The sequence below is a fragment of the Cervus elaphus genome, chromosome 12, assembly GCF_910594005.1.
Source record: "Cervus elaphus chromosome 12, mCerEla1.1, whole genome shotgun sequence".
Classification (NCBI taxonomy): Eukaryota; Metazoa; Chordata; class Mammalia; order Artiodactyla; family Cervidae; genus Cervus; species Cervus elaphus.
Genome location: NC_057826.1, coordinates 42,026,872 through 42,040,531, shown reverse-complemented (window position 1 = coordinate 42,040,531; position 13,660 = coordinate 42,026,872). Strand labels below are relative to the sequence as shown.

At 40.0% G+C, this 13,660-nt stretch overlaps 1 non-coding gene across 1 annotated transcript; it reads left to right on the top strand.

Moving 5' to 3' along the window:
• The first annotated feature begins 3,998 nt into the window (after positions 1-3,998).
• LOC122705934 lies at positions 3,999-4,105 on the top strand. Its single transcript, XR_006344205.1, has one exon. It is a non-coding gene; the product is annotated as a U6 spliceosomal RNA (small nuclear RNA).
• Positions 4,106-13,660: the final 9,555 nt, after the last annotated feature.

The following is a 13,660-nucleotide window of genomic DNA, read 5'->3' as shown; positions in this document are numbered from 1 at the left end:
ATTTAGGTGGTACCCTCAAGAAAACTGATTTCAAGAGAAACAACAGTACTAAAACACTCACTTGATCAGTCCCATGCAAAATTCAGAGAGAAATGTCTAACTCAGCACATCAAGGGCAGAGACAGGAAACAGCAGTTTTTCATCTGGAGACATCACTGAGTCTTCATCCATCCCACAGCACTCAGCTGTTTCCCCACGGGAGCACACCAGGAACTTGTGCTGAAGTGTCCATCCCACCCTGGCTTGGATCCTTCTTTGTGTGTCTGAACCCTACAGAAACACATTCCCTACCAGCTGTGCCTGCCGTGTGTCTGTATCACTCTTCCTCCCTGTGTTTGCATCTGTGAGTCTTGACACCCTCAGCAACTCCAGGTCTCTGCTCAGTGACAAAGCAAAATGAAAAGACTTCTCATCTGTGCTTCTTCTCCAAATCCCCATTTCACCCATCTGTGCATTTTCAGGGGCAAATCAGTACATTCCCTGTCTGCTCCAATGAACGTCTTACATCCACTTCTTTAAAAAAGGAGCTCAAATAAGGCCTATATACCCTGGTCCCCAATATTCTGGGGGCTTTTAAAAATCAACGTGGTCCCAGATGTCAAGAGCAAAACCAGTTAGTAAAAATTCTAGACCAACTCTGGGATGCAAAGACCGTGCATTAATAGGAAATGTCTAGCTTGGACTGCAAGGAGATCCAACCAGTCCATCCTAAAGGAAATTAGTACTGAATATTCATTGGAAGGACTGATGCTGAAGTTGAAACTCCAATACTTTGGCCACCTGATGCAAAGAACTGACTCATTGGAAAAGGCTCTGATGCTGGGAAAGATTGAAGGCAGGAGAAGGGGATGCAGAGGATGAGATGGTTTGATAGCATCACTGACTCAACAGACATGAATTTGGGCAAGCTCCTGGAGTTGGTGATGGACAGAGAAGCCTGGCATGCTGTAGTCCATGGGTCGCAAAGAGTCAGACATGACTGAGCAACTGAGCTGTGAACTGTGTCTAGTAATGGAATGGGATGTTGACAATACAGTCATGAATCAGATGGCCTTGGGAGAAAGGGTTTCCAAGATCCTCTCAACTTGGAACTGTGTGGTCAGTGGGTGACCTTTGTTTAGTCTGACCCTGCTCTGGGATCAAAGCCCCAACCAGGCCATCTCTTGCTCTTGCTGCAGAGGGAGGTCTTGCTGGATAGGTGAAAGACTCTTCTACAATCCTTTTCCTCAAAAGAGCATCTGGAAATCCATGAACATCCTGGGAAGCAGGAGTGGTCTGGAGGGGGTAAAATTCTATGAGTTCTAAAAAGGCATTTTTAAATTTTTGTCTCATTCTGACAACTTAAAAAAAAAATCACAATCAGCCTCAGTACTTTCTGAGTCATGGGAAGCTACCTTACAGTCAGGTAGTATCATCTCCCTACAGGGTATGAGTTTCTCTTTGTGTTTACAATGTTGTTCATGCTGATTGATCAACCCAAGTGAAAGAAAACAATTTAACTTAATGTGTTTCTCTAACCAGGCCTGAGCATCCCCAAGGGAGGCATAGCTTAGGCATCCATGAGTTCTCCATTTTGAGAAATGTTGCTAAAGCCTATGAAAATATAGGCTTGCAGAGAATGAATGACTGTTACCCTACCCTTGATGGAGACTCATTTGTGGGGACTCAAGGGCTGAGAGGTGAACCTGTATCTGGAGGATACATAGGCCTTCTGCAGGAAAAGGCGGGATCCCACATGTCCTGCCTGCCCTTTGAAAACTGGCCAGAAAAAGCTACCATAAATAATCAAAGAATTAACCAACCCTTCCTGGCAACTCTGATAATAAATCTCAAAGACACAAGAGAGGCCATTACTGGACACACCAGGTACTGCTCTTCCCAAGGAAGGGTAGAGTGGAGAAAACTTGCAAAGCCTCTTTGGGAAGAAGAGAAGTCACCTGCACCTGTTCACATCCTCCCAGTTCCAGCAACACCTGCAGCATGCAGAGGCCTAGCTGTCAGACATGTGGTTCCAGGATCCCAGGGACTTATTCCTTGTCTGAACTTAAGGCATGTGACACTCAGAATTCCTCCCAGTCTCAGAAGAAAGAGCAGTAAGCCAGAGCAAGCACTCTCACACCTCTCTCCAGCAGGGGTACATTCTCAGTATACTGGTATAGTGGTACAGTCAATATTCCTATATTCCTCAGTGCCATGACTAACCTGTCCTTCCTCTACCTTGTCCTTTGTTTGCTGAGCTGGGGCAGGTCTCTACAGAGGAGGAATCCTGAACACTTATCCAGGAAGCTGGAGCTTGGGCGGCCAGACCCCCCAGGCTGTGGTATAGAGCTCCTTCTTGCCGACTCTAAGACCTTTCTGGACCAGTTCCTGGGACAAGGGAGTCTGGGGTTTGGCTCTGCCTTAAGAGGAGCTGGGTGGGAGCCAGAGCTTGGCACAAAGCAAGAGGCTAGCAGGGAAGCCGCAATTAAACTACGTTATGGAGGGAGAGAGCACTCTTCCAGCCTCTTCACTTGCGAAGGAAGAGCTTGAAGGCTGTTCCCCGGGGATTAATTGGGCTCCGCCCACCCCTCACAGCAGCAACATTCCTGCCAAGAGGATCATACCCCTCAGTGATGGGATGGGGCTGCTCCTGCTCTGTGATTCAGAAACAGTTACAACTTGACTTTAGAAACAGATTGTTGAGTCTGGGATTGGGAAGGCTGGGGAGATGAATATTTTGGGTTTTCTTTTCAGCTTTCATAGGCAGCAGAAAGTATAGAACATGAAATCAGCCATGAGTCAGGAGGTTTAGTCTCAGCTTGCCCAATACCTGGTGATTTCCTTATACTTCACCTCTCTGGGCCTCAGTTTCCTCAACTGTAAAAGCAGACAGTTGCACAAAATCTCCAAGAATCCTTCTAGTTCCAAAATTTCACATTCTGAGCACCACAGAAGGGAAGACGCTCTGGACATTTCTGTACTGTAAGGTTTCTTAAAAGAGAAGTTATTCATTATTTAAATGAAATAATACTTCCAAACGGACTGAGAGATGACATATCAATGAACCCCTTCAAGACCTCCTTTGTGTTAGAAAGCTTTTTAAAAAAGAGAAATCTCATTTCAAATAGCTTAAAAATAAAACCAAAACACTAGGAATAAACCTAACCAAGAAGGTAAAAGATCTATAGACTAAAACCGATAAACTACTTATAAAAAAACTGAAGATGATTCAAAGAAATGGGAAGATATTCCATGCTCTTGGATTGGAAGAATTAATATTGTTGAAATGGCCATATTACCAAAAGCAATCTACAGATTTAATGCAATCCCTGTTAATATACCCATAACATTTTTCACAGCACTAGAATAAATAATCCTGAAATTTTATATATATAGGACCATAAAAGGCCCAGAATTGCCAAAGAAATCCTGAGGAATTCCAGATTTCAGACTATGCTACAAAGCTACAGTAACCAAAATAGTGTGGTATTGGCACAATAAACAGACATATAGTTCAACGGAATAAAACAAAGAACCCAGAAATAAACCCAGGTGCCCATAGTCAGTTAATCTACAGCAAAGGGGAGAAGAATATACAATGGAGAAAAGACAATCTCTTCAACAAGTGGGGTTGGGAAAACTAGACAGCTATGTGTAAATCAATGAAATTGGAATACTCCCTCACACTATATACAAAAATAAACTCAAAATGGTTTAAAGACCTAAATATAAGACATGACACCATAAAACTGCTAGAAGAGAACATAGGCAAAACATTATCTGACATAAATTACAGCAACATTTTCTTAGATCAGTCTCCCAAGGCAAAAGAAATAAAAGCAAAAACAAACAAATGGGACATAATCAAACTTACAAGCTTTTGCACAGCAAAGGAAACCATCAACAAAATGAAAAGACAATCTGTGGAATAAGAGAAAATATTTGCAAATGATGAGACCAACTAGGGGTTAATATTCAAAACCTACAAACAGCTCATACAACTCAACAGTGAAAAAACAGTGCTCGCTTCGGCAGCACATATACTAAAATTGGAACAATACAGAGAAGATTAGCATGGCCCCTGCGCGAGGATGACACGCAAATTCGTGAAGCGTTCCATATTTTTCAGAAGTAGAGAACAGACTTTTGAACTCTGTGGGAGAAGGTGAGGGTGGGATGTTTCAAAAGAACAGCATGTATATTATCTATAGTGAAACAGATCACCAGCCCAGGTGGGATGCATGAGACAAGTGCTCGAGCCTGGTGCACTGGGAAGACCCAGAGGAATCGGGTGGAGAGGGAGGTGGGAGGGGGGATCGGGATGGGGAATACATGTAACTCCATGGCTGATTCATGTCAATGTATGACATAACCCACTGAAATGTTGTGAAGTAATTAGCCTCCAACTAATAAAAAAATAAAATAAAATAAAGTTGCTTGTCAAATGACCAAAAAAAAATAAAAAAATAAAAAATAAAAAAAATCGTGAAAAAACAAATAATCTGATCAAAAAATACAGAAGACTTAAATAGACATTTCTCCAAAGAAGACATATAGAGGGCCAACAGTGAATGAAAAGATGTCCAGTGTTGCTAACTGTAAGAGAAATGCAAATCAAAACCACAACAAGGTATCACCTCACACAAGTCAGAATGGCCATCATCAAAAAGCCTACAAATAATAAATGCTGGAGAGGGTGTGGTAAAAAGGGAACCCTCTGACACTGTTGGTGGGAATGTAAACTGGTGCAGTTACTATGGAAAACAGCACGTGTGTGTGTGTGTGTGTTAGTCGCTCAGTCACGTCCGATTCTTTGTGACCGCATGGACTATAGCCCACCAGACTCCTCTGTCCATGGGATCTCCAAACAAGAATACTGGAGTAGTTGCTATTCCCTTCTCCAGGGGGGTTTCCTGACCCAGGGATCAAACCTGGGTCTCCTACATTTTACCATCTGAGCTCCCAGAAACAGTACAGAGATTCCTCAAAAAAAAAAAAAAATAGAGCTACTATATGATCCAGGAACCCTATTCCTGTATTATATACAGAAAAAAATAAAAACTCTAATTTGAAAACATACAGGTACCCCAAAGTTTATAGAAGCATTATCTACAATGGCCAAAACATGAAAGCAACCCAAGTGCCCATCAACCCAAGTGCCCATCACAAAAGCAACCCAAGATGACTGGATTAAGCAGATATAATATGTGTGTGTGTGTAACATGCAATAGAATAATACTCAGTCATTAAAAGGGAATGAAATATTGCCATTTCAATGTGAATGGACCTAGAGAATATTATGCTTAGTGAAATAAGTCAGACAGAGAAAGACAAATACTATATTATATCACTCATATATGGAATCTAAAGTATAATACAAATGAATGTATAAACAAAACAGAAACAGACTCACAGACAAAGAAAATAAATTTATGGTTACCAAAGGGGAGAGAGAGGGTGAGAGGGACTAATTAGGGGTATGGATTTAAGAGGTAAAAACTGCTATACATAAAATAGATAAGCAACAAGGGCATACCGTATAGCACAGGTAATTATATTCAATATCTTGTAATAACCTATAATGGAATATATATATAATTTGCAAAACAAAAAACAAAACCTGAATCACTATGCACATCTGAAACTAACAAAATACTATAAATCAACTATACTTAAGTGTTTTTAAAAAAAGATTTTTGAGTGTAGATCTAAGTTCATGATTACAGAAGGGAAAGGCTGTAAGTCAGAAAATGCAAAGTAAAAACTACGAAGACCAGTGAACTGCACAATGTGGGACCAGGTAGTCAGCCAGTCACCAGGGGCCCACTGGGATTCAATGTTAGGACTGATTCTCTACTGAGACACACATTTCAAGGTCACGTGTTCAACTCCAGTAATGTATCGATATCTCTGTAGAGATAACAGGGTAGTAAGGAAATTCATGAGTAAGTCATTACTGATTTGAGCCAAATACAGGAAACTACCAGAATTATTTTTAAATATATTAATGAAGCCATTTCCCCAACAAGTGGGACATTATACAGAACTCGCAAAACCTCCCCTCATGTCCCTGTTTGAATCACCTTTAATACATATCTTTACACAATGTATTCCATGCATCCCCATGTCGTGAACTCACCTTTTTAAAAACAGCTTTATTGAGATATAATTCACATAACATACAATTCAGTGGCTTTGGATATACTCACAGGTACGTGCAACCATAAACACAGTCAATTTTACAGTATTTTCATCACTTCAAAAAGAAACCTGGCACCCTTTAGTTAACATCTCCCAACTCCACCTCAGACCTTACAAGCAATACTAGTCTCCTAAAGTCTTCCCCTGGAAGTTACAAGCCTTATTCAATAAATTCCAGAGTTTCAAAATAGTTACTCAAGACAAATTCTGCCAGTGCAATTATTGTCCTAGGTGGGGAGATTTCTGGTTGCTTCTTATTCCATCTTCCCAGAATCTTCCTTGGCACATTCACCCTTGGGTTTCCTGCCTACTCACCCCATGCCCTAACACGTCTATATCTGTATGACCTCCTGTTTTCTGGTTCCATCCCCAACTTGGGTGTTCAGACCATTAAAGAGGTCATGAATTCTGCTCAAAAAGGGGCATCAGCCACATTTCAGGATTCATCAGTCCCAGAGAACCAGGGACCCACCTCTTTAAATCTCTCAACTCTTCCTCCTCACCATCTTGTAATAATGTATCCTTTTACATTTTTACCTAATTTTCTACCAACATGATCAAATTCCTAAGAAAAACAGAGGGATTTTCATGCTCTGTGTTTATGTGTACATACCTTCTTCTCTAACTTCCAAAACCATACCAAGTTTGTTGGGTTTTTTTAGGTTTTGTTTTTTTTTTTTTTCATTTTTTAAAGTTAAATTCTGTTGACAAATTTCCCCCAAGCTCTCTGAGTTAACTACAGACAACAGGATTATTTTAAAAATTCTTTTTGTAAAACTCAACATCTCCAAGATCTTAAACAAGGAAAACCAGCCCATTGAGCATGCATGTCTGATGCCTCTGGGCGTGGAGCAGGTCCTCTGACCATAACTAGTGGAGAGAAGAAGTGGTGACATTTCGCCTCCCATTTCTCCCCTTGCTGCCATTCTCTCTCTGAGTGAGGCTGGTCTCACTTGTGGGCTAGTAAAACACTGCGCTGTAGGGAAGGGAGATTGTAGGCCTCTTTACCCTGAAGAGAACTGCAGCTTGACTTGGCTGCTAAACTGGGCCTTTGTAAAGAAAGGGTCCCCCTGGCTCTCCTCCCCCACCTTGTAAAGCCCAGGGAGAAAAGGCCCACAGGGGAGTGGGTCACCCTCACAGTTGTGGCCAGCCAATTCCTCGCTTGCCTGTGAGTTCCCAGAGGAAATGCAAACAAATCAGACCACATTTGGCTGCTGGCCAACGAATCTTTTAACTTCTTCAATAAAAAGTCTTTAAAACTTTGATTCTGACCCAAATCTTTTGCTCTAGCATAAAAAGTGCTGGGCCTCAAGTCTCTCTGTTGAGGGAAACAGTGTGTCTGTGGCATGTGAATAAGGATGTTTATCTCAGAAATGGTGCCTCGAGCTTTACCAGGTTCTATAAGAAGCTCAATGCACTTTACTTCAGCTTTCAAACCTTCCTGAATTTCTGGTGAGTGTTTACCTCCACCCCTCAGAGCAGTCATTGGGTGGGTTTACTTGGGAATGTTCTTAACTCCATCTTCTTTCTTTGTAAACCCCCAGTTATGCTTTGTAAAGAGGACCCAGAGGTTATGGAGTTTCCACTGAAACTGGGAGGCGAGAAAACAAACTCTCAAGCAGGAGGCATTTAAAAGGTGTTGGTCACTGGTATTCACTATCCAAAGTGGTCCTGGAGCTACCACATTACAAAAAATAAAAATAAATTTAAAGAATTGATGAGCTATAAGGTGTAGTTTTTTTTTTTTTTTCCTTTTAGACTAAATGGTATATTAGACTTTTTTTTTTTTCGTTCCCTCTCTGTTGCTGCTTATTTCCAGAGTACATTATATGGCAGATACCTACTCTCTAAAGTCACATCTCAAGCCCTTATATATAGAAGTCTCAAGATGTGGACCCATGGACAGAGGAGCCTGGTGGGCTATAGTCCATGGGGTGGCAGGGGTCGGACACGACTCAGCGACAAAACAAGAGATGGAAGAACCCAGTTTTCCACACCTAGGTGTCTCTCCTAGTCTCAAATCAATACCCTTACCACCTTCACTTCCACACTTTCCTAGAAATAATATTATTGAGTTCACTTTGGGCCTTTGAGAGGAAGTCTGGAGGAAATCAGTTGCAAGCAAACCACTAAGCAGTAATTTTTTAATCTACTCTGTCACTAGTTTACCTATACAATATGGACATTTAAAGAGCAGCTGAACTCTTGCATGTGATCGCCTGGGTATGGACTTCAACCTCCTAACCTGAAATCTGCCTTCAGCATACATGGGAACCAAAGCCATCAGGAACGTTCCCCAGAGAGTGTCAAATAGCTGAAAAAGTAATTGGGAGCAAGACAGGATTCCAAACTCAAAGAAAGAAGAGAGAATCATAGATCAGATCCCAGGCAATTTTTTTTTTATTTTCATAAAACTGGAGTTTGCAATAATTTTTACCCATTTCTTTATTTGCTCCCTTAAATAACACCTTACAGAGTCAATCTCAAACTATTCATTCCCATCTAAATGACTTTTAGTGAAAATAGGTGGGAACTAACTCCATTTCAGAATTAATTTCCTTCAATGGCACACTTCCAGACATGTCACAGAGCATTGAGTGTTATAAAGTAATATTTTTTGTTGTTATTAAAGTGCCAGTTTAAATTATATGTACATAAATGTGCTGAGTCTAGTCTGTTAGGTCACCACCAAATCATTTCTAAAGATGAACACCATTAACAAGGGCAGGGGAAGTGATTCCCTATTTAGGCATCCTTTCTCTTTTTAGCTTGGTGGCTATACACACATCATCATCCCTCCCATCCCATCTCTGCACACACACACACGATTTACTTTAGCCTCCTCTTAAACAATTTCATTCTATCATAATATTTGTGGAGTAAATGTGATACTTGACCTTATTTTGTTCTGTTTTCATTATCTTGTTATCATTATATTCATTCACTTACATGGATACTTCTAAAATTGGTCAGAACTCTGTTGGAGCCGACAAATTATGACAGCAGACAAAACAACATATTCATAGATATTAATGATGCTGCAATTCTAAAGCACTAGGAAGTCAACTCCTCATATGAAGATAATACTGCTAGTGCTGGTATTTATGACAAGTCATAAATGACAACACTGGACGCCTATCTTGGGTAATGTCTTTTAGAGCTTTGGAAGAATCCCTCACTGTAGGTCACTTTGTTTGACCTTCCTCCTTTCTCTGGGGAATTTCTGGGTGACTGTTTAAGGGGAGACTGATACTAGGGGGAGGTAGCCAAGGCTGCACAGAAAGGGGTGTGGTCATTGTCACCTGCCCAGGTAAAGAGTAGTTTATGTTGTTCTCAGGTTGTACCAAGTCCTATCATGGGCTGCCCTGAGGATTCACAAAGCTGCGCATCTGCTTCTGCTGCCCCTGTGCTTCCTCGGTTTCTATCCTTGTTCAGTATAAGAACCAGAACCTGATTGTCTTGTTCAAACACAGTGACTTGCCATGTCACTGTCATTTCTCCATCTAACCATCCCTGCCCTCTCCCAAGTCATTAACCCAAATTCCTCCTCCATGCTCCAATTTTACACCTAGAGAATTGGACTTATCTATTCTATTGATCAGCAGACTTTGCTTGGAAGCCCACTTTAGAAAAGCAAGTAACAGAAAACTTCTGGCTGTTTCCAATCTAATGGTCTCTCTGAGCTTCTCTTGTCTTATTTTTGGCTTCCCAAACTCTGATCCATTTGAGAAAATGATAATCTCTCAGCAGAAAGGACAAATTTAATGAAAGCACCACATACTTGGTAAAATTTTAAGAGTTCCAAGGAAAAGTCTAAAACTCTAACTTTGGAACTCTTTCTTTTGAGTAAAGCATCAAATTGCCATACATTCCTGAGAAGGATAACACAATAATAAATTATCATGCCCCAACACCTTGGCATAGCTGTCTATCAAATAGCTAGCTGTTTTCTTGGAAAACAATGTAATGAGATACTGATGTGGCAAGTTTTGAAAGGAGATAGAGGATGGGGTATATAAAATACAGAAAACTCAGAAAGGGAGAGCACAATAAGTAGATCACCATCATGGAATAAAGTGGACAATATTAAGCACCTAAGGATTATGGCAAAAAGAAAATAAGAGGCGAGCTCTGAATCAATCAAGATTCAGTCAAAAAAACAGAAAGCACTCCAGATATTTCAAACAGAGAGAATCAAACAGGGAATTGATTATCAAGTTGGTGAAGGCTGGGAAGCCTAACAAGGTACATTAATGCACCCCAGAGATCAGCAATAACATGAACCCAAGATACCACCAATCTCTAGGTCTGAAGGGGCCATTAAAGGAGTCAATGCCACGAACTCTCAGGAGCTAGGGTATCCAATCTGAATAAAAATATGAAGTAGATTTTAGGTATGTTCCCACTTCCATTTCCATGTAACCCCCTTCTTCAGGACTCCGAGCCTGGGGATGAAGATTTTATAGATTATATAAAAGATTAAGGAAAGCCACTGAATCCCAGTGAGCTCAGTCTAGAACCCTCAGGCATCAAAGAAAGGTCGAGTCCTCTCTGGTCTTTAAATAAACAGGAGAGAAATGAATTTGATCAACCCTTGCCATTACCCTCCCCTATACCAGCTGGTTCTCACCCCCAGTCCATCAGAGGTAGGATGACCAGATATCCTTGGTTTGCCAAGGACAACCTCAACACACACGTGTCCTGGCATCACATCTTTTTAGCGTATGTCCTGGAATTTTCATCTTTTAATGAAGTATTATTAAGAGATAAAACTATAAAACTCTTAGAAGGAAATATAGATGAAAAATCTGCATGACTTTAGATTAGGCAATGATTTCCTAGAAATGACACCAAATGCACAAGGCAATCAAACAAAATAAGAGATAAACTGGATTCATCAAAATTTAAAACTTTGTGCTTTCAAAAAACACTATTAAGAAAGTGAAAATCTCAGAGAATGGGGAAAGTATCTACAAATCATCTGATAAGGGTCTTGCATCCCCAATATATAAAAAACGCATAACTAGACAACAAAACAACGAATAACCCAATTTCAAAATGGGCAAAAGGTTAAAAGACATTTCTTCAGAAAAGACATATGAAAAGATGCTCATCATGAGAATTAAGGAAACAAACCAACAGATAACTGGATACATCAAAATTTAAAATTCAAATCAAAATCACAATAATATATCACTGTTTATAAAGGTACCTGTTATATCTTCACACACCAGATATAACAGAAACAACAGATGATAACAATTGCTGATGAGGATGTGGAGAAATCTGAAGCCTCATACACTGCTGATGGGAATGTAAAATGGTACAGGCACTGTGGGAAACCATGTGATGGTTCCTCAAAAAGTTCAATATAGAGTTACCATATGATGCAGCAATTATACTCCTAGGTATATGTAACTAGGAAGACTGAAAACATATATTCATGTAAACATATAAACATTTATACACAAATGTTCATAGTAGCATTATTCATAATTCCCAAAAAGTGGAAACAATTAAAATGTCCACCAACTGGAGCGGATAAATGAAGTATATCCATATAAAGAAATATTAACAATAATAAAGCATTGTTAAATGCTACAACATGGCTGAGCCTTATGCTAAGTGAAAGTAGCCAGACACAAACGACTATATATGGTGTGATTCCATTTCTATAAAATGTCCAGGATAGGCAAATCCACAGAGACGAAATAACAGTGATTGCCAGAATCTGGGGAGAAGGTGAAACTGGTACTAACTGCTAATAGGCACAGGGTTTCAGTTGTTGTAGCTGAAATAATTATTTATTTCATTAAATAATTCCATATGTACCTCTGTGTGCTTTTTTCTCTGGATGTATGCTGCATTAAAAAAAATCACTCATTTATTTGGTGATGATTGTTCTTATAATACAAAGCAACCTACCCCCCCCCAAAAAAAAACCAGTGGATAATCAATTATCGATGATTAACTTGCTATAGTTTTCCTCTGCTTTAAAAATACCTTCTTCAATTAAATAAAATAACCACAGTATAATCTAACTTCCTGACACAACTGCCAAATTAATCTAAAATAAAAGGAAATTATTGTAATTTCTCAATTTTCTTTAGCCTAGCTGGACTTTTGTCATTCAGAATGCCCTCCAATCTGAAAGTAACCAAGAAAAGAAAAAGCAAAATGTGTCTCTCTTAAGTAGAAAAAGAAAAACCCTCCCGGTGACAGGCTTGTCAATCTGCTCACAGAAGTTATGGCACCTTTTTATTGGCAGAACTACTAAAAGGCCAGCTGCTCCTCACCAAAGCCAAACAGTGTCAAAAAATTTAAAAAAAGGAAATAAGAAAACGGGCAGAGGATATTCAAGGATGATCATAAAATCCCAATCTAGGTCCTAACTCTACTGCTAGATATGTGTGACCCTAGGCAAGTCACTTAAACTCTCTGAGACTCAGTTTCCTCGTCAATAAAATAGGGAAATAATATCTGTCTTCAGGGAGATTAAGCCCCTGATAGTATTTTTGGAATAAGCCTCTGACCCAGAGGCACTCAATAAATGTTTCCTGGTTGTTGCGATGACAGAATGCTTTTCTTGGGAGGCCTTTTTGATTTAATTAGGGGTAGAAAGTCATTATAGATAGTAGAAACATTATATACAGGGGCTTGCTGAATACAAGTTGGGAATCCCCTAATGTGAGGAAAGTTGATATTTTATTTTTTATTTTATTACTAGCTTTTTAGCCAAACTACGTGGCAAGCAGGATCTTAGTTCTCCAACCAGGGACCGATCTCAGGGCCCCCGCAGTGGAAGCACAGAATCTTAACCACTAGACCTCTGGGGAAGTCCTGGAGGCTGATATTTTAAACCAACTTCATACTCTAATATAGAGAGGACAAATAAGTTTCATTTTGAGTGGCAACTCAGACTAACTAGTAGTGAAGTGCTAGGGCAGAAAGAATTCTGAAGATGAGTCATGAATCCAAGGGCAGAAGGGATGTGATAGATTCCAATGTTCGCCCTGATCTCAGAAGAGGAAGTGATGGCACATGCCATTCCTGATCTTCTATGCACAAAAGACAAACCTGCAGTGACTCTGGTAGCCAACTTCACAAGAGAAACTCAGACGAGTAATATAATAGTACTTCTTAAACAAAGAAATATTTTAGTTGAGAAACAATTTACTTAAAAAAAAACTAACAAGAATGCCAATACTGGTAAGATCTACGGTATTACAGGGACAGCTCTTCAGGGAAATCCTACTTTTCTGACTTCTGCCCTTGAAACTTGAGGAAGAGGGCAGAAAGGGATACTCTGTTGGACAGCCCAGGACCCGACACACTTTAAACATCCATGTTTCTTGTCCTTGGAAGAAACAAAAACTCTCTCCCCTCCTCCCTCACTCCCATGAAAAACCTACTATTTACAGACAAATCAGTAGTTCAAAGTCCACAGCAGTCTCCCACAAAGAACATTTCCTGGGACTTC